Below are 21,044 nucleotides of genomic sequence, written 5' to 3'. Positions count from 1 at the left end.
ATTTTGCAATTTTATACTGAAGCTAATATTTGCCTTTTAATGATTTGGTGGAAGGTAATAAATGCTATGTTCTTGTAGTATTGGATAAACATTCTGAAAGAAAACTATTTAAGTAACTATAATTTCAGATCAATCTGAAATGTATTAAAATCATGTTTTGGGGTTTGATTGTTTTTTAACCAGAGAGGTCCCAGCTGATAACTGGGCTGAACGTACTAATTTTTAAAAGATTCTATTTTATTTTTCCTTTTCCAGAGCAAACCTTTTCTTAATTTGTGAAACAATATAAATAAAATATTTTATTATAAGACAAAACATTGTTTTACAACAGTTCCTTAATTTGGCCTTAGGATTCTACACAGGCCTGACAGATGAATACTGTGAAAGTGAACCCTAGCGCTCATGGCCTTGGCCCTGCTTGGGTAGGAGGCCTGTGGAGCCCAGGGTCAGCCCAGGCACTCAGGGAGGGGTCTGAGAGGCCAGTTAGGTAAGAAGCCACTGGAGCACAGTAGGAAAAGATTGCCCAAGTCCTCATCTAGGCCAAACAGACACAAGGATTACATGAGCATGATTCTTAGCAAATAAAGAACTGGTCCTGCAGCATGCCCCCTTTCTATCCTATCCTGCCCCCCACCCCCATTCCAAAAGGAGAGAAAGTGCTGAGATCCTTCTCCAGAAGGAAGAATGAGAACAAATAGTCATAAAAACACATGTGAACCCACTCTCCCAGCCCTCCTCACAAGCTGCGCTGGATGGCATTGAAGTCAGAGGACCATTCTCTTGCATTAATGTGAGAGGCCTCATAGTAATTAGAGTACGAATTCTATTAAGTAACTTAAATAACTTGGATTTTGTGCTATTACAGCTGTAAGAAAATGGCAGTAGACATTGGATGGACTTGGTCTATATTTTCAGAAGCCCGTATTTTCCACCTGTTTTTGCAACCACACTGGGCTGGGGCTTATCTGCTGGCTCCCTTCCTGTCAGCCTGTGCCATGAGCCTGTTCTAAATGAAGTCAGCCGTGACCTGTATTGCCCTCAGCAATCACATGGCCCAGGCACCTAAACTATGGGTGAGAAGAGAACTTGCTAAGAGGGAAACAAAGGGGAAGGACCACTAATAACAGAGAGGACTTCTACCGTATCAGGACAATTCAGCCATGACCCCAAACTTGCACACTCCTCTCAATCAAACACAAACTCTGCTTAACAGGACCCTTTTCCTCACAAGGCAGGTTGACAATCATATCAAATTTTATGAGCATTCATTCCCTTTTGCAATCAATCCCAAATTCCACTCATTCCAAGCAGTTTACCAAACTAATAATAATAATTCTCCCTATGGAATGAAGTCTACTGATGATGGAACATTCTGCATTTTATACTCTCCTGGAGAACAGAGAAATGGTTGTCCTGCTTGTCTGCTGATCAAGTGAAGCACAGGTCTGACTTTTTTTTGTCTAAAGCTCCAGGCTCCATTTTCTTTCTTGGGTCAGGATAACAAGGAGTCTGGCCCAAAGGAATCAAAGGATGATAGCTCTTTCCTCACCATCTTTCCATGTACTTCTCTCCCAGTCAGTGCCTCTGAGACTATAATAAATGTAGCATGGGAGAACGTTTGTTCCATCCTTCTCTGAGATCCCATAAAACACATTCTTCCCTGCTAACAGAAGCCAGGCTTGGGCCAACATTTTATTGTCTACTGTCAGTTGCTGGATTCCCAGAAGGGCCCACAGGAGGTCAAACAGTTGTCTGCTTGAATGTGAGGTTCAGATATTTCTATATGGGAAAATCATACACTGGGGTTGTTTGGGGTTGTTTTTCTTACCTCCATTCTCATTCCCAGCCAAGCCACAGTCTATTTTTCCTGAAGTCATTTTGGAGGTAAAAAATTCATGTAAACTATTTTCCCAACAAAATTGTTTCTCACTGTACCTTAAGCTCTGTTTGTAGATGGCTGAAGCAGTGGTGTGCTACTTCAATTAAACACACTTATGATAAACAATGTCAAATGGAAGAAATAGAGAAATCACTACTGGGAAGTAACTGTCATGTCTTCCTCCTAGGCAGCTACTTATTAATTGACTTTCTGTATGTCCCTCATTCCTTACTTATGCTTAAGAGACAGGATGAGAAGTAGAGAGCCACTCTACTTCTAAATTGGTTAGAAGATGCTGGAACCACTCCCTTCCCCCAAAGCTCACAAATTGAAGGACTAAAATTAGAGCCGGCACAGTGGTTCAGTCCAGCCCAGATACTCAGGCCACAGAGATTTGGGAGATCCTGGTTCAAGGTCAACCTGGGCAAAAGCTAGTGAGGTTCCCTGTTAACCAAAACAGCTTGGCATGGGGGCATCTCCTGTGACCTCAGCTATGTGGGAGGCATAAGTAGAAGAGATGAGATCTAGGCTGGCCTGAACAGAAATCTCAAAATTATATCTGAAATATCTGAAGGGAAAGGGGTAGGAGTATGACTCAAGTGGTAGAACACCCACAAGGATGAGAGTTTAAACACCAGTGCTAACAAAAATAATAAAAATAGTAAAATGCAATCCAATACCACATTTGCGTCATATTTAAGGGTTTTCATGGCCACAGTATAACTATTTTATATCCCAAACACTGGATGGGCCACTGATTTCAATCAAACAAAACACCTTTGTGAAGTGTATTCAGCCAGAATAGCACAACTTGTCAAAGTCTCAATCATACATGCAGCACATTGCAAACTTCTTCCATCTCATTTTCTATCTCTTTCTCATTCCTTAAGAGCTTTACAGGAACCCCAATGCCAAATGTTGCTCATCTTCAATAACCCTAGTATAGAGCCATTATTACCTCCTTCGGCACAAACACAGAATAAGTGAGTTCTTCCAAGAACACACAGCGAGGAATGGCAAGGTTCAAGCGTGAATGACCTGCTAAAATTATAGCCCACACTCTTCTGCTTTTTAGGTATTTATCAGACAGGATCCCATGGTTCCTCCCCCTCCCCTGCCCCCAGGGTCAACTTTGGACTATAATCTTCATACTAATGCTACTACATAGGGAGGGTTACAGATTCACACCACTACACCCAGCTTCTAGGTTGAGATGAGGAATCTTGCTAATTTTTTTATACCCAGGATGATTTTGAATTATGATCTTTCTGATCCCTACTTCCTGAGTAGCTGGGATTATCTTGCCTAGCTAAAATCTATGTTCTTAGTTCTTATTGCTTCTCTGTAAGAAGAGAGGAAAACAACAGAAATGATCCTTGTTGAGCTGACACTGCAGGGTGTCCGTTGCTTCAGAGTGTCACTGAGCTGAGATGTAGGAAAGGGGTCCTGACCACCCTTCCCACCACACAAGTCTCCTCAGCCCTGTCTTTCCTGAGATTGCTTTTGTATCCTTCCTCAATCTTTATAAGCAAGGATATTTGGTAGAAATTTGGCAGCTATTTTATGCCACTTTTAGTCTTTGTGAGATCTTAAGCAACATCATAGCTCTTAGTTCCAAATCCCAAGATATAATAATTATGCCCCTCTCTTCCTGAGATTATACACAGGTAATTATGTATGTGGGAGAATAATTTATGTGCTAAGCTGGCCCCAGCTTAAATTCTAAAAATTGAATTGAAGAGTTAGTAAGTATGAAGTCACTGCCAAAAAATAGTTTTATGAATTATTTTTCCATCTATTGGAATTTATTGTAGATATAGCTTTAAAACATTGATGCTGAAAAAAGAAAATCAGTTGAACAAAAGAGGCTTTTGGTAGAAACCAAGGGTGGTTGTCAAATGCTTTTTCACCTCCTGGCTGACTGAGACTCAGCCAAATTCAACACCAAGGAGGTCAGTGGGGTCACATAGCTTAAGGCCCTGAGGCCACAGGAGCTGCACACAGCAAGAGCAGTCTGACTACTGGGTTCTGGAGAAAGCAGGTGGCCTAGCAATTCTGCCTTACTTCCTCTTGGTGTGAACGAAGTGTGCAAAGAGCAAAGACTGAGTGTCCAGCTCTTTGGATCTGTGATCCTCTGCATAGTAAGGAAGCAAATGTGAGGAGACAAATTTGCAGGCAGAGTTCTCTTCAGGATTGAAGGAACAGCTCTATTGCAACACTGCACTCAGAGGGCAAGATTTATACCAAGGAGTTTTGAGTTCAAATCAGCTTTTAATCCTTGAGTAGAAAAAGAGTGAGAGAGTAAGGAGGAAGAGGGGAAGGGGAAGGACAAGGAAAAGGAGGAGAAGGAAAAGAAAAAGAAGGAAGAGAGGAAAGGGAGGGAAGGAGGGAGAAAGGAGGAAAAAGGGAAGGAGGGAGGGAGGGAGGGATGGAGGAAGGGAGGGAAAAATTAGCAATGCCTCACATTTGTAATCCTAGCTAATAGAGAGGCTGAAATGAGGAGACTCGTGGTTCTAAGTCAGCCCACATCAGCTTACAAGACCTCATCTCAATAAAACAATATGGGCATAGTGACACACACTTGTCACCCCAAGTACTAGGAAATGTAAAGTAGAAGGCCTAAGGTCCTGGAATAGACAAGGGCAAAAGGCAAGACTTTAATTTCAAAATAACAAGTGCAGAAAGGAACTGAAGATGCGGCTCCACGACAGAGTACCTGCCTAGTAGGCACAGGCTCTGAGTTCAAGTCCCAGTACCGACTTCAAAAATGTCAGTAGCCCCATGTTAGTCTTAAAAACATTCACACTAGGTAATGGTTTATTTTTCTTTATGTCTACAAAGTATTTTCAAATATCCAGTCTTCTATTTTATGAAGAATGATTTCTTTTTTAGAGCCAAAAAACATATTTCAGAGACAAAGTCATACATCTAATATCATCTGGCAGAAGCTAAACTTAATCCCAAACCTTTTTCAAATTACTCTATTTTTCTACATTCTAGTCTTTGTAAACTTCAACACCAAAGATGTTAGGGTACTTTAAAATCATTGCTTTGAATTCACCGAGATATGGTTAACTTATTTACTCCAGACTTTTCAGGATAACTTCAATTTGAACATTTACTTCCTGTTGTCTTTTAGGTAATTTCCTATTTCTTTTGGAAGTCTTCCAAGGACATAGTTGACTGTATCTACCTTTTCTAAACTGCAACTGGAAATAGAAAAATCTAAAACATGTTGTGTTTTAATTCTCAATCTTTTCAGTCAAGTTATAATCACGGCCCTAAGTGATAAACTCAGGGCTGAGACCAGAAGATGGAAACTAGATTTCCCAATAATCACATGGGAGGTTGATTTGTGTGATACTGAAATAAGACCCTATGATCTAATTCATTCAGGAAACATCAGGTTAAACAAATGAAGTTTGTAAATCAAATGACTTAATTTAATATGCTGGCAGAAACTATAAATTTCTAATATATAACAGGTAATCTTTTGAATTCATTTGACCTCGGAACTGTTTTATAACCTCTATTTAGACAACCTAATTATAAACAATATATATTTTGTGAAATTCTAGTTTATGTATTAGAAACATCAAACAACGAATAGTTCTCCAGCATGAATTTTTGTGCTAGATCCTTGCTAACCATTCTGTGGTTACATACAAGTTAAAGCTTTCATTTCAAAGAATCTTTTTTTTTTTTTTTTTGCCAGTCCTGGGCCTTGGACTCAGGGCCTGAGCACTGTCCCTGGCTTCTTCCCGCTCAAGGCTAGCACTCTGCCACTTGAGCCACAGCGCCGCTTCTGGCCATTTTCTGTATATGTGGTGCTGGGGAATCGAACCTAGGGCCTCGTGTATCCGAGGCAGGCACTCTTGCCACTGGGCTATATCCCCAGCCCCTCAAAGAATCTTTTTTTATTATTACAAAAGTCTTATTTCAATGTTTCTTATTTCAAGTCTTCTGTAGAATGCTAAGAAATAAATACTATGATAACCACTGCAATTTATACTGCATATAAATACACATTTTTCAGAGACAAGGATTATTTTAATTTTAAAAATAAAGTTTGATACTTTTCTTAAGTTTAAATTTCTATTGTGATGTCTAACCACCATTTATTTCATTTCTAAAAAAATACTCTTTCAGCCTAAAGTGTTTCCCAGTGAAACTCCAAAGAAATATTTTATCTCAGTAGATTCATGACTTTAATTTTATGTAAGACCATTTTTCCTTCAGCAATGAATAAATTAACTTCCTGGCTAAATAGTAGGTATCCTGTGGCTGAAATGACTGAAGACTCATTATCAAAACAGTAAACAAGGAAACAATCCCTAGGAAAAGAAGAAAAATCAATACCATAGCATCCCACACATATCATACCATAGCATAGCATACTCTACCGTACCAGTCCTTATCATAGCATACCATAGCACACCAATATTACACACTGTTTGATACCATCCCATCCCATAATATCACACTGTAGATTAGCATACCACACCATACTACACTAAGCCACACCAGATCATGCCATAGCCACTCCATGCCATATCCACACCGTACTACACCATTCCATCCTATGCCATGTCACACCATCCCAGTCCATCGCATCCCATCCCAAATAGCAAAGTAAATGGGGGTGAGCTCCGGTAAGTAGAAGAATCTGGGAACTATGTAAGCAATCCAACAAGAGCATCAATTGTAAAATCACTATACTCTCCTTTAAATCATCTCCAATGAGTCATCATCTTTTATAGATTTTTTTTTCCCGGAGCTGAGGACCAAACTTGGGGCCTTGCACTCACCAGGCAGTAGCTCTTCTGCTGAGCTAAATCCCCAGCCCTGAGTCATCATCTTTTGAAGACTATTCCCCCTTCAAAGCAGCCACACTAGCCAGGCACAGTGACAAAACTCTGTCATCCCATCTATTCCACAGGGGAGGCTGAAGAAGCAAGAATTTCAGGCCAGCCTGGACAACATAGTGAAACCTTGTCTCAAATAAAACAAAATGGCCACTTGGCATGTGTTTTTTCAATATAAAATAAAGTTTGATGACATCATTGTATAATGTTTCACTGTAATGTCATATATACAGTGATATACAAATAATTTGCTAGAAAGCAAGCAAACTAGGAATGAAAGCTCAATCACTTTATTTTAAGTAACAGAAAGTCTAGAAGGGCAATCTTTTCTTTAAATTTTAATCAATGCAAAGTAGTCTAACATTTATGGGGTACAATGTAACATTTCAATATCTGAATGAACCATGTGATTTTTGATTGAGGGTAACTGGCACATCCATTGCCTCCAACATATATCATTTTTTTATTTCGGGAACCTTTGAAATCTTCCTCAGTAGCTATTTTGCAATAGATAATTACCTTCAATCATAGTTTTCCTAATGTGCCATAGAACATGAGAAGTTATTCCTGCTATCCAACCACACCCTCTACCATTAGCCATCTTCTCTCCAGACCACTGTGTTCAATCAGAATGTCTCAGTAGTATTCACTGTTTACTCTCTTCATTGCTTTAGAAGTTATACATGTCTAGGCTCACCACAGAAAGATGTTATGTGTAGGCCTGCCCTTTTCCTGCCTAAACTCTATTTTAAGCTGAGTACATTTCCAAATGAATGCACTCTGCAGGTGTCTTCAGTAGACTTTAAGCCTTTTGTCATAATAATCCAAAGGCCTAGCTTCAGAGTTTCCAGCTACTGATTTCTGCAACTTTACTACAACTCAGTAACTTTCATCAGGTCTGGCAGATGAATGGCTATTTCCTCTGAGTGAGGTTATTGCAAGTCCTGCCTGATGGAACAGCCATCCTGTCAGATAAAAACAGTTAGTCACCAAAGTAGAGGCTCAGCTTCTGGGCAGAGGTTCCCGAAATGCCATCACTGCAGATTTCCTGGCCCCTGAGATCCTCAGAGGTCAAAGGTGCAGCAACCAGGGGACTCCACAGACAACAAGGGACATGCAAGGCTGGGCTCTGTGCTGCTGTATGTTTTGAAATTTATACAGGTGATCATTTTTGGTCTCATTTCTAATTTGAAAGTAAACTATTAGAGCTATGTTTTCAGAGCCACTAAACAGGTGATGGCCACACAGAGTGAGAGGCATGAGTGACAAGCCCACAGGCCTGAGGTGGTAGACTGAAGCACACAAGTGGCCGGCAGCCCCCACACGGTGTGACTGAGGGGGGTTGTTCTTCTCCACTTCTAGAAAGTAGGTCTCCTTCAGGAAACTGAGTCAACTAGACATTCACTAAGTGGAATAAGATACTAAGTGGAATAAGATAAGATGTGATTAAGTTCTTGTCTGACATAATGGTATATAGCTCAAATGTCAGCACTCTGGAAGCAGAGACAGAGCTATGTACTAAGACCCTGTTTCTAAATTAATGAATCCATTAATTCAGGATCTTGAGGTTAGAAACTCTCTTGGATTATTTTAATGAATACTAAAGGCCATATCAAGCTTCCAGAGAAGAGGCAAGCAGAGGAAAACCAGACATGGTGGCACACATTTATAATCCCAGCCACCCGGGAGGCAGAAGTGGGAGGATTGAGATTTAAGGTCAGTTGGGAATATCCTATTTGAAAAACAAACTGAAAACGTGACAGGCCTGGAGAATGACTCACATGGTTCAAATCCCAGTGGTGAAAGAAAGAAAAGAGGCAGAGGGAAAACGTATTTCCCCCATACACTGTGTGAAGATAGAGGCAGAGATTAGAGTGATGGTGACCAACGCAGAAGGATGCTGGCAGAAGTGAATGGAAACCGGAACAGTAAGGAATGGTTTTGTCCCTAGAGCATCTCCAGAGAGCGCTTTCCTGTTAGTATTTTCATTTAGGTCCAATGATAATCAAATTTAGATTTCTGGCTTTGGGAGGTACGTGAGAGAATAGATCTGTGTGTAATTCACTAGTTGGTAATAATTTGTTCCAGCAGCATAGGAAATGAGTACAAATTCTAGTAGTATACACATATACCTATCTATAGCTGGGCACTGGTGGCTCATGCTTAGAATCCTAGCTACACAAGAGGCTGACATCTGAGGATTATGTCAAAGTCAGCTCATGCAGAAAAAAGTCTGTAAGATTCTTCTCTCCAATTAAGCAACAGAAATGCTGGAAGTAAAGCTATGGCTCGAAAGGTAGAGTGCTAGCCTTGGACAAAAAAGCTCAGAGACAGCAACCAAGCCCAGAGCTCAAGCCTCAGGATCAATACACACACACACACACACACACACACACACACACACACACACACACACACACACTGGATTTAGGGGAAATCTGAACCAATAAGCCATGCTCAGGATTGCTCTGGTGCCCACAAACAGTGGCTAAGAGCAGCACCAGGAAAAAAATGCTCTTTATGTGAAGTAAAGATGGACATTTTGAAGGAGTGAAGGTTCGTTTGCTGTGTCATAGAATGCTACTATAATCAGTCCTCTTTCCAAGTAAAACACTTCAGTTTGTGCTTAAGTTGTTCATTTTTAATTATTCCTTCTTTCTTTATTCTTTTATTTCCTTTGCCCTCCTCCTCCCCTTCCCCCTCCCCCTCCTCTTCTTCCCCCTCCCCCTCCCTGAGACTCAGCCTTACTGACTCTTTAAATGAGGCCTGACCTTTCCCGTGTACATTTGGACCTGTGTGTTTGGCTCTCGGCTTCCCCTCTGAGGCCAGCTGAGGTGAGCTCACTTCCTGTGCCAGTGCAGCTGGCACCTTCACATGCCCTTCACCTTCTACCCACCACATTGTGCTTCTCTTGCTGTGGTGTTCCCAAAAGACCTGGAAAGGCTCCTTTAATTCCTCAAACTCCTTGGATTATTAGGCACAGATTTTGCTCTCTGGAAAATGCAGGAGGTTTGTTTGTTTTTTTTTTTTTTTTTTTGGAGGGGGTTGTTTTATTTGTTTGTTTGTTTGTTTGTTTTTTGTTTACAGACAGAATCTCACTATGTTCCCCAGACTGGCCTACAACTTAGAATTCTCCTATCTCAGCCACTGAGTACTGAAATTATAGGTACCACCACATCAAGCTGCAAACTATACTTTCTAAGACCATCTTCCTTCTCCTGTCTCTGAGAGCAGCTGTACATGCTGTCAGAAAAGTGCTTGCGTTCAGTGGTCATTCTGAGTTAGACCTTCTAAGTTTAGCTAACTGGCTTGAAACATGGTTACCTCCTTAAGTTCACTATTTGAACCTTAGGATGATCCCAATTCACATCGCTGAGCCTCTGATTTCTACACAACCTCAAAAGAAAAATCCCACACATTATGTCTATGTAATCAATTTGAAAGGCATTTCTAAACTTGTAGTAATTATGATCTGTACTTGCACAATAGTGTGTCATACCTGAGAGTTCCAGGAAGTCACATGGGAAGTCACTGGTGGAAGGATCTGGCACTTATATCTGCACATTCTGTAGTGGCAGCTGTTACTGGGGCAAATCTAGCCTGCCAGCTTCTCCTGGCTCTGAGAGGATTAGCACGCTACTTAGGCCACCTGTCTCATCACCTCATGTATGCTCCCTCCAGGCCATACGAGGGCCATTTCTGTTTATAGATAGCCTCGGCCTCAGGTGAGAAGACAGACAGCAGCCATTTTTAATATGAAATGAAAAGAAATATTATGATTCTCAAACAATCAAATATGCAAGAAATGAACACTGGCAAACTTTGATTTCTAAAACAATTAGGTAATAACATCATAACCATTTTCAGAACATCGTAATTTGAGAGACAAAAAATTGAATAGAAACAGGCACTCACCTTGTTTGCCACAAATTTTGCTTGGTTTTCTCTCAGTAAAATTTTATTCAATGCCTTTGATTTTTGTTTTTCTCTTACCAATTTGAAAGATGGTTATTTTTTTTTTGCCTGCGACCTGATTTGATCTGAGATAAATTATTTTGTTTAATTTTTTGCCTTCAAATGGTTGCACAGGGGGTTAGGATTTGATAGGTCATTTGTGTGTCCAGTGCCTCTTGATCAGCCACTTGTTCCATCATTCTCCCACTCACCTGCCCCTTCCCCACAGCCACATCGTTTCCCTCTTTTTTCCAATAGTACATTTAATACTACACTAAATATTATGACTATATTCACCCACTCCTCATTTTTCATTCATCTATTCCTCTCTATTCAAACTTGCTTTAATAGCCTGATATATACTTGATTAAATGTATGGGTGTGTGTGTGTGTGCATATGGGGAGGGGAGTGTGCACACACACTCAGGTCCTAAGGGCCTGAACTCAGGGCCTGGTCACTGTCCCCCAGCTTGTTTTGCTCAAGATTGAGCAAAACAGTAAAAACAAAAGACCCACAGATCCACTTCTAGCTTTTTTCTTTTTCTATTTTTTTTTTTTTTTTTTTGGTCCTGCAGCTTGAACTCTAGGCCTGGACACTGTCCCTGAGCTCTTCAGCTCTAGGCTAGCACTCTACCACTTGAGCCACAACACTACTTCCAGTTTTCTAGTGGTTAGTTGGAGATAAGATTATCGCGGCTTTCCTGCCCAGGCTGGCTTTGAACAGTGATCCTCAGATTTCAGCCTCCTAATTAGCTAGGATTATAGGTGTGAGCCACCAGTGCCAGCTTGCAGCTTCTTCTTCTTCTTCTTCTTCTTCTTCTTCTTCTTCTTCTTCTTCTTCTTCTTCTTCTTCTTCTTCTTCTTCTTCTTCTTCTTCTTCTTCTTCTTCCTCTTCCTCTTCCTCTTCCTCTTCCTCCTCCTCCTCTTCTTCTTCTTCTTCTTCTTCTTCTTCTTCTTCTTCTTCTTCTTCTTCTTCTTCTTCTTCTTCTTCTTCTTCTTCTTCTTCTTCTTCTTCTTCTTCCTCTTTTCCTTGGTAGTTTATTGGAGATAAGAATCTCATGGCCTTTCCTGCTTAAGCTGGCTTTGAACTGTAATCCTCAGATCTCAGCCTTACTATCATTACAGGCACGAGCCACCAGCACCCAGCTCATTTTATTACACTCTTAATTTTCCACAAAGTTTATCTGATGGAGTTTCAGTCCTCTGTATATTATATTTTAGTTAGCTTGATCACATACATAGGCTGGTGCCCTTGTATGTGGGCATATGGAAAGTTGTGATCACTTTTTTTAAAACAAATCACTTAAATCAAACTATAAAAGACAGGACTAGCCATGGTATATGCCATTACTATAGCCTATTAATATTATTATTAATAATAATTTATTAATATCAGCACTGGAGAGGCTAAACTAGGAGGATCAAAAGTTTAAAGACTACCTTGGTATACATAGTAAGACCCTGTTTCAAAGCATGCACGCACACACATGCATGCACACATACACATTTGTGTTTAAGGGACTTAGAGTCAGATGAGCTTGTGAAGGACTGAACATTGAATATGTACTCCCTCTAGTGGTCAAAGAGAAAATAAATGATGTTATTTCTTCATTTTGAGGATTAATTTTGCCTTCAATTTCTAGGCAGGGGAAAGACAAGACCCTCCTGAAATGTTATTCAGTTATATTTAAGATACTGAAATTCTAGCATTCTTATTTTTCTTTGTAATTTTCTTTACTGCTGTCGTCATTTTTTTCCTGTGCTGATTTTCTTTGTCACTGAAGTTTTCAGCCAACAAATATTTATTTACAGTCTACCATATGTCAGATATGGCTCGAGGTATCACTGACACAGCAATGATTAAACAAAATAATTCAAAATTCGGGGCTGGGAATATGGCCTAGTGGCAAGAGTGCTTGCCTCGAATACATGAGGCCCTGGGTTCAATTCCTCAGCACCACATATACAGAAAATGGCCAGAAGTGGCGCTGTGGCTCAAGTGGCAGAGTGCTAGCCTTGAGCAAAAAAAAAGCCAGGGACAGTGCTCAGGCCCTGAGTTGACGGCCCAGGACTGGCCAAAAACAAAAACAAAACAAAACAAAATAATTCAAAATTCTGTCATAGAGATACTTGAAATAGTGCCAGATAATATGTCATGATGTGTTTCCTACCAGCCAGACTATATACTTAGAGATTCACAATTGACATGACAGTTTTCTTTTCTGTACTGAGGCTTGATTTCTGAGTCTTGTGCTTGCCAGGCAGGCACTCTTCCACTTGAACCACATCTTCAGTCCTTTTGCCTTCAGTTATTTTTCAGAAAACATGTTATACTTTTTTCCTGGGCTAGCTTCAAACCACGATCCTCCCATCTCCTCCTCCAAAGTAGTTGGGATTATAAGCATTAACCATTGTAATTATTATTGCACTGGATCATCCAAACAACTTTATGTGGAAACTTCCAACTAAGAAGCTTACACTGGGTGAAGACCGTAAGAAATAACACAGCCTCAAAGCTTCCCAATCTCCACTCCAAGCCTTGGAGGCCTCTTTTTACTTTATTCATTGTATTTTTTTCCAGATATCTGTGTGCTCCAACTCAAATACCTGCTTCTTGAGACCAAAGCTGGGTAATCTTGTTCTCTGAAATCTCAGGAGTCAAAGCCTTCTATTGCTGACTTTCCAGATACACTTTAACAAATGACTTAGTAATAATAAAACACATGAGCAGAGAATTGAACTCAGGACTGTTTGATGCCAACATCCCCCTCATCAGTGTACTCTACAGCCTCTATAGGTGTCTCTAAAATAGGAAGGAAGCTCAGAATTGTTGGCTTGGTGGAATTAGTTTAGAACTATAGGTTCATCTTCTTAAAGAGTAGATAAAATCTAAAATGAGTCCAAAACAAAATCTGATGAAGACTCCACACCTTTGAACAAAGTCTCATTTGCCATCCTTCCTAAGTTCCATCACCAGAGGAAACAGGAGAAAGTCACAGGGGCCTTCATTGTGCTTCAAGAACTCTCTTTTAAGGGCTGTTGGTTCTTTGAGGGTGTTGGGGGGAGGGGTGGAGACTAGCCACCTTTTGCGCCATAGATCATTCAGGGGGCAGAATCTAAAACCAATACCCTGGTGGGTTGGTTATTTTCCACAGAGTTCTTCCATCTGCTTTACAGTACTTATTTCCTCAGTCATTATCTACCCAATACCATTCTTTGAACTCACCAAGTGACTTAGGAGTGGGAGCGCTATTGTCCACATCTATTAACCTTTCTGTGTGTGCTTGCAAGGCATTAGAAGTGTTCTAGCCTATGCTGCTGGTTGAAGAACAGTAAATATTGAAACACTGATTTGAAGTACTTCTGGCTGGGTGTTTGCTCAGGTTGCAGCACTATGCAGGTAATTACCAGGTTTATTACCTGCCTTATTGGCAGGATCACTTGCCTGTGCTGGCACAGAATAGACAAGAAAAATTGCTAGGTACAGGAGTGGGTTCCACAGGGCATCTCTCAACCTGTCTTTTAGGTTTCTTGTTTGTTTTAAAGGGAAATGCCAGTGTGTGTTCCTCCATACAAGACATAAACCAAAAGGGAAAACTTAAAGGAGGTTATTTCAGGACAACTGTTATAGTTTAAGCAAGTAGAAGTTACTATCACAAGAGGATTCTCCCAAACTTTGTTAAAATAATAATTCAGAAAGTGAGGAATTATACAGTGAAGGATGCACATAGCATAGCATGCATGTTACCAACCCTCAATATCTGGTAGAGGAGATTTTCAGAAGCAAGTCTACAAGTCTCAGGACTGGAAGGAAGAGTGCTTTGGGCTTACAGATGCTTCAGATTCAACCTGAGAAGGATGACATTGTTGAATTGATTACAAATGAACATTTCAAGTATGTCCACATGTCGGGAACACTTGACATGAGGCTGACTGGCACTGTAATTGATTGCTCCAGTATCTGAAGCCTTTATACAATGGCTATCGAAAAAATCAAGAGCCAGAACCAAAACGGAGTTTGCACTGGTGCGTGTAGATGAGTCCATTGATGAACTAGTGCACAGTGGGTGAGTCTGTGAGCTCGTTCTTCCTCCACTCCAGAAATGTCATATGCTAGAGGCTGGGCCACAGGAACCCCAAGTTAGTGCTCTAGAAGATGGCATGGATGATGTGGAGTCCAGTCAAGAGGAAGAGGAAGAAGATGAGAAGCTGGAAAGTGTCATCACCTGATCACTGCCAGAGAAGTTACCCAAATCTGGACAAGCTGCAGAAGGCATTCAATCACCCCAAAGAAGCCCTAACCCCACCGAGAAAGGCATGGGAGCAAGAGTCCAAGTCATCACCTAAGCAGGTCCCAAGATCAAATGCTCAGATCTGGCTGCAAATCTCCAGCTCATCACCATAGTCGCAGACACTGGAGCCACTCAAGGTCTCTTGGGAAGTCTAAGAAAAGCCACAAGAGCTGGAGAGGGGATGAGTAATGGAATCCATTTGGTTTTATTCTAAATGAGTTCCTGTGGATATGTGGTTATCTGTTCAAATGGAAAGATTAAAATTTGCTCTCCAGGCAGCTATAAAGAATATATTAATTTTCTTGTACCAAGGTTTTGTTGTTGTTGTTGTCGTTTTCTTTTTTTTTCAAATTTTTATTATCAAACTGATGTACAGAAAGGTTACAGTTTCATACGTTAGGCACTGGATACATTTCTTGTACAGTTTGTTACCTTGTCCCTCATACCCCCCTCCCTCCTCCCCCTTTCCCTTCCCTCCCCCCCCCCCACGGAGGTGTTCAGTTCACTTACACCAAACAGTTTTGCAAGTATTGCTTTTGTAGTTTTGTCTTTTTTTACCCTGTGTCTCTCAAATTTGGTATTCCCTTTCAATTTCCTACTGCCAATACCCGTATACACGGTTTCCAATATACTCAGATAAGATTACAGAGATAGTGTAGGTACAACCACAGGAAGGTGATACAAGAACATCATCAATAATAGAAGCTACAGATACACATAGGACGCTGAAAGTATTTACAACTATTTCCATAACATGGAGTTCATTTCACTTAGCATCATCTTATGTGTTAATAAGGGTATAGCTATTGGGCCTTGTGATGCTCTGCTATGACTTGCCTAAACCTGTACTAATTATTCCCAATAAGGGAGACCATAGAGTCCATGTTTCTTTGGGTCTGGCTCACTTCACTTAGTATAATTTTTTCCAAGTCCTTCCATTTCCTTACAAATGGGACAATGTCATTCTTTCTGATAGAGGCATAAAATTCCATTGTGTATATGTACCACATTTTCCTGATCCATTTGTCTACTGAGGGGCATCTGGGCTGGTTCCAGATTCTCGCTATGACAAATTGTGCTGCAATGAACATTGTTGTGCTGGTGGCATTACTGTGGTTTTGTTTGTGGTCTTTTGGATAGATACCCAAAAGTGGGACTGCTGGGTCATAGGGGAGTTCTATATTTAGCTTTCTGAGGAATCTCCATACTGCTTGCCAGAGTGGCTGAACCAGTTTACATTACCACCAACAATGAAGTAGGGTTCCCTTTTGGACACATCCCCTCCAACAATTGTTATTGTTAGTTTTCTTGATATATGACATTCTTACTGGGGTGAGATGGAATCTCAATGTTGTTTTGATTTGCATTTCTTTTATGGCCAGTGATGTAGAGCATTTTTTCATATGTCTCTTGGCCATTCTCATTTCCTCATCAGAGAAGTCTCTTTTTAAGTCTTTAGCCCACTTGATAAGGGGGCTATTGGTTCTTTGCGGTTTTGTTTTGGGAAAAGGCAATTTTTCTAGTTCTGCATATATTTTAGATATGATATTTTAGATATGAGGCCTTTGTCTGTTGAATGTCTGGTAAAGATCTTCTCCCAGTCTGTGGGCTTTCTGTTTATCTTGTGAGCTATGTCCTTTGCCGTGCAGAAGCTCTGCAGTTTGATGCAGTCTCATTTGTCCAACCTTTCTTTGATTTGTAGCCTTTCTGGGTCTTTGTTAAGGAAGTTCCGTCCTGCGCCAGAAAATCAGAAAAAAAAAAAGAGATTCCAAAAAAGTGTCAGAGCTCCACACTTTGTCACTTACAGTAACCTTCCAAATAGATTATAAAGCCTATTGCCTAAAAAATAAATGTACTCTTTACCTGACTTATGTAGCTGTAACCCCTCTGTACGTCACCTTTATAATAATAATTTTTAAAAAGTTAAAAAGCTATTTGGTATGTGTTGAGATTTGGTGAAAACAGATGCAAGGGCAAAAACCATATTTCCCAGAAACTGGAGTTTCATCAGTTTGGCTTCAGTTAAAAGAGGAACTACCTTTCTACCAAGCTGAAAATTAACAGCCTTTCAGCAAACCTCTTAGTAAATAGACCAGCAGGCTTCTTTAGACTTGGGTTTTGGAGGAATATTATCTAGTTAATCTTATCCTTGAAAATGGAGTCTTCCTCCAGTCTTGTACTGGGATGGAAGGAAGATGCCTTGGAGCTAGGATAGATGCAACTTGTTGTCTAGAAAGATGAGACTGTTTTCAGCCAAAACCATCCTACGTTTTGAGTACAGCAAAGTTATCAATATATATGAGCTTTATTCCATCATGTAGTTACATTCAATGCAGTAGCAGAAAAAACTTCAATTTTTGCATTGCCTGTTTTATTATTTTTTCATAAGTCAGGGCCTAGATGGTCTCATCCTTTTGCAGGAAATGGACAATGTGAAATGGTTCTAGACAATTTATTTATAGGCAATCACAAAGCTCTTGCTCTCAGATCTTGGTATAAGTGGCATTTACCAAGATTTACAGAAGATTTGGTATTGGCCAAACACTGGGCTGGATGAGAGGAAAAACTGGTCTTAAGGTATTTCTAGCCTTGTTTCATAGAGCAGAGGCAGGTATAAGAGAAAGGAAGAGGAAAGGGAAGGGAGGGACCTAGAAATAGAGACCTCTTGGCTACTAGGAAAAGCCTGAGCAACTCCTCAAGTGCTACATCTTGCCAGCCTTGAGCTCTGCCAGCTAAGGTGACTAGAACAGTTGCTGCCCTTGGAGGTCCGGATGTGAAACTCTTGACAGCTGTGGCCAAGTCAATAGAATGTTTTCCTAGTGTTGCTCCATGTATGATAAGCGACATGTCCCTCCCTTGGGTCTCTCCTACAGACCACATTGACTGGATGGCTCACTTTAGAGGAAAGGGGGCAAACACTAGTGTATAGGGCATTTGTATATGCTTTTAGAAATGGGTCAATTATTTGCAGAAGTACTGAAATGTTTCAGTGTAAAAATAGTCTCAGTTGTAGTAACTAAACACAAACATTTAATTTTCTGTTTTGTGACTAGTGAACCACTTTAAAAAGTGGAAGCTAGAAGGTAGCTAAAATCTATTACCTTACATATTCTGGGTACTTAGGGCTCTGCTTAAGAAAATGAGTTAATTCAGAATATAATCTATAATGAACTCAATTGAGTTTTTTTGCTTGTTTGCTTTGGTTTGGTTTTTGAAACAATATCTTACTATGTAGCCAGGCTCACCTCTTACTTTCAATTCTCTGGTCTCAGCCTCCAAAGTACTGGGACTACAGGCATATACCCCTGGGCTTCACCCTCCCTTGGTTTTAATTTTTTGCAGAGGACCAAACCTAAGTCCTTATACATGCTAAACACATGCTCTAACTCTGAACTACATACCCAGCAACACAATTTAATATTTTATTATTGATACTAGATTAGGCTCAAATATTGACTAAAAAAGTTAAGTTGAAAAAGTAAAATGTTCAGGAATGAACATACTTAGCATGATTCTCTATGTGTTGTCTGCCATCTAGTGTTCATTTTTGGAACTAAAATTGGGCAATACTTTTCTCAGCATGCTCACCCAGTGGCAAAGGGTTAACTCAAAGTAACATTTTTTTTCCTTTTAATCAAATTGTAAGATGTGAGCATTGGTGGCTCAGTGGTAGAATTCTCAAGCCGTAGGCCGGGTGCTGGTGGCTCATGCCTGTAATCCTAGCTACTCGAGAGGCTGAGACCTGAGGATTGTGGTTCAAAACCAACCTGGGTAGGAAAGTACCTCCAATTAACCACCAAAAAGTCAAAGGTGGAGCTGTGGCTCAATTGGTAGACACTAGCTTTGGGCAATAAGGCTCAAGGACAATGTCTAGGGCCTGAGTTCAAGCCCCAGGAGCAGCACCAAAAAAAAAAAAAAAAAAAGTACTGTGAAAGTCAGGTGGGGTAATGAGTAAGTTGGCTATAGATTGTTCAATTCTTGACAAGTTTCTCAGCCTTGGTTATCCACTAACATTTCCTGGAACACTTTAGAAATATAAATATAAATGGTAAGGCACCACTCCAGACTGGCTGAGGTGGGACCTGAACATGTTGAAAGCTCCCAGATGATTGCAATGTGCCTACAGGGCAAGGGCCACTGGGGCTGAGTTCTGACCAAGGCCCTTACTGAATCTCTACAGAGGTTCTCTGCTCAACTGTGCACTTTACAAAGAAAAAGTAGGGTGTGATTTTAAAATTAAAGAATAGGAAATGGGGAAAGAGTTGCAGGTTGAGCAACATAAAAGTCAGAAAATATGTGGCTTGTGTGAAGTAGTAAGATATCATAGTTGACTCCAAAAAAGTGGAGAAACATTAGATAACTAGGATATGCTAGACTAGAAATCATCCACATTTGTGTGGATGGATTTTTCAGTGTTTGTCAGTGCTCTATAAGTATAATGAGACCATTCCATAGCTTTGCAAGTCATTCTGTTTCTGACAGACTTTTTGGTCTGTTCTGAATTTAGGGCTCTTAGGAGTGAGGCTGCTAAGGATTAATATTGTTTCCTCTTCAATTTGGACATCCATTTACAGCAAAGACCAACTGCTTACTTAGTGCAGTAGTGTGGCCCCTTTCCTAAAGGAAGGTTGTGCCTAGCCTCCGGTCAGTATCATTGCTTCAATTATGGACTTCTGGTGAAAGTCTTCCAAGTTTGTCTTCTACTTCCAGATGGCTTCAGCTGTTTTTGACTCTATGCTTCCATATTAATTACCAACTATCTCTCATCTAACCTCCTGCTTTCGCGTAAAAGTTGAGTGTTCTCCAAAGGGCCATGTGCTCCCAGCCAGCAGGCAGCACACAGCAGTAATCTAGTAATCTCAGTATTTGAGAGGCAGAGGCAGTAGGATTGCTAGCTGGAGTCCGGCCTGGGTTAGAGTGAAAATTTGTGATAAAAAGAAAAAAAAACCCATAACACGAGGAAGAATGATGGAAGGGGTAAAGAAAAGGGAAGGAGGGAACGGGGGAGAGAGGGAGGGAAGGAGGGAGGGAGAGAGGAAAGGAGAGATGGAGGGAGGCAAGCAGGCACACAGGTCCACTGGGTCTAAGTTTGAGGAGGTGGTGGAACACCTTGCAGGTATGGCCTAGTGGGGGAAGGTTATGCCTTGAAGCAGGTCATGGGACTCTCCCCTCAATGCTCCCCCACATTCTTTCCATTCTGTGCTTCTCTGCCACAAGCCCAAAGTGGCAGTACCACCCAACCATGGATTAGACCTCTAACACTGTACACCAAAATAAGCCTTATCTTTTTTTTATAAAAGGTATTTTGTGGGGCTGGGGATATAGCCTAGTGGCAAGAGTGCCTGCCTTGGATACACGAGGCCCTAGGTTCGATTCCCCAGCACCACATATACAGAAAACGGCCAGAAGTGGCGCTGTGGCTCAAGTGGCAGAGTGCTAGCCTTGAGCGGGAAGAAGCCAGGGACAGTGCTCAGGCCCTGAGTTCAGGCCCAGGACTGGCCAAAAAAAAAAAAAAAAAAGAATTGAAAAAAAAAAAAAAGGTATTTTGTTAGTGAGAAAAACAAACACACTTCCTGCAAATACTATTGAGATTTTTGGCTGGGAATATATTAAGTCTATATACCAATTTAGTAAGAACTGACATCTGACTGAGCAATATTTACTGCAAAGCATAAATGTATTACACTGACCTTTTAAACTTTTTTCAATAATGTCTTGCAGTTTCTTTTTTGTGCCCAACTCTTGCACATCTTTCACAGCTCCCTAAGTATCTGCTAACTTTTTATATACTGTAAATAGCATCTGTACTAAATGTTATCTGATGTGCTGCTGTTTAGATAAACATATCTGCCTTAACCTTATCATTGTGATATCACAAATTCTTTTATAGACTAGATTCTTTATGAAACTTTTAGTTTTATTTGTACCAACAGACACTTTTAGTTTCCTTGGCCTGTATTTAAGATAACTGGTATCCTTATAAATATACCATATGAATTTTAATATGTTTTCAAACACAGAATCATCAGATAGCTGAAGATGTTCAAAAGTAAA

The 21,044-nt window shown here is 40.5% G+C and overlaps 1 pseudogene; it reads left to right on the top strand.

Annotated features, from left to right (window-relative positions):
• The first annotated feature begins 7,772 nt into the window (after positions 1-7,772).
• On the top strand, positions 7,773-15,276 carry LOC125360612 (annotated as a pseudogene).
• Positions 15,277-21,044: the final 5,768 nt, after the last annotated feature.

Source organism: Perognathus longimembris, chromosome 12 (assembly GCF_023159225.1).
Source record: "Perognathus longimembris pacificus isolate PPM17 chromosome 12, ASM2315922v1, whole genome shotgun sequence".
NCBI classification, from domain to species: Eukaryota; Metazoa; Chordata; class Mammalia; order Rodentia; family Heteromyidae; genus Perognathus; species Perognathus longimembris.
The sequence above is the reverse complement of the archived record's forward strand: the minus strand, read 5'-3'. Positions and strand labels throughout refer to the sequence as shown.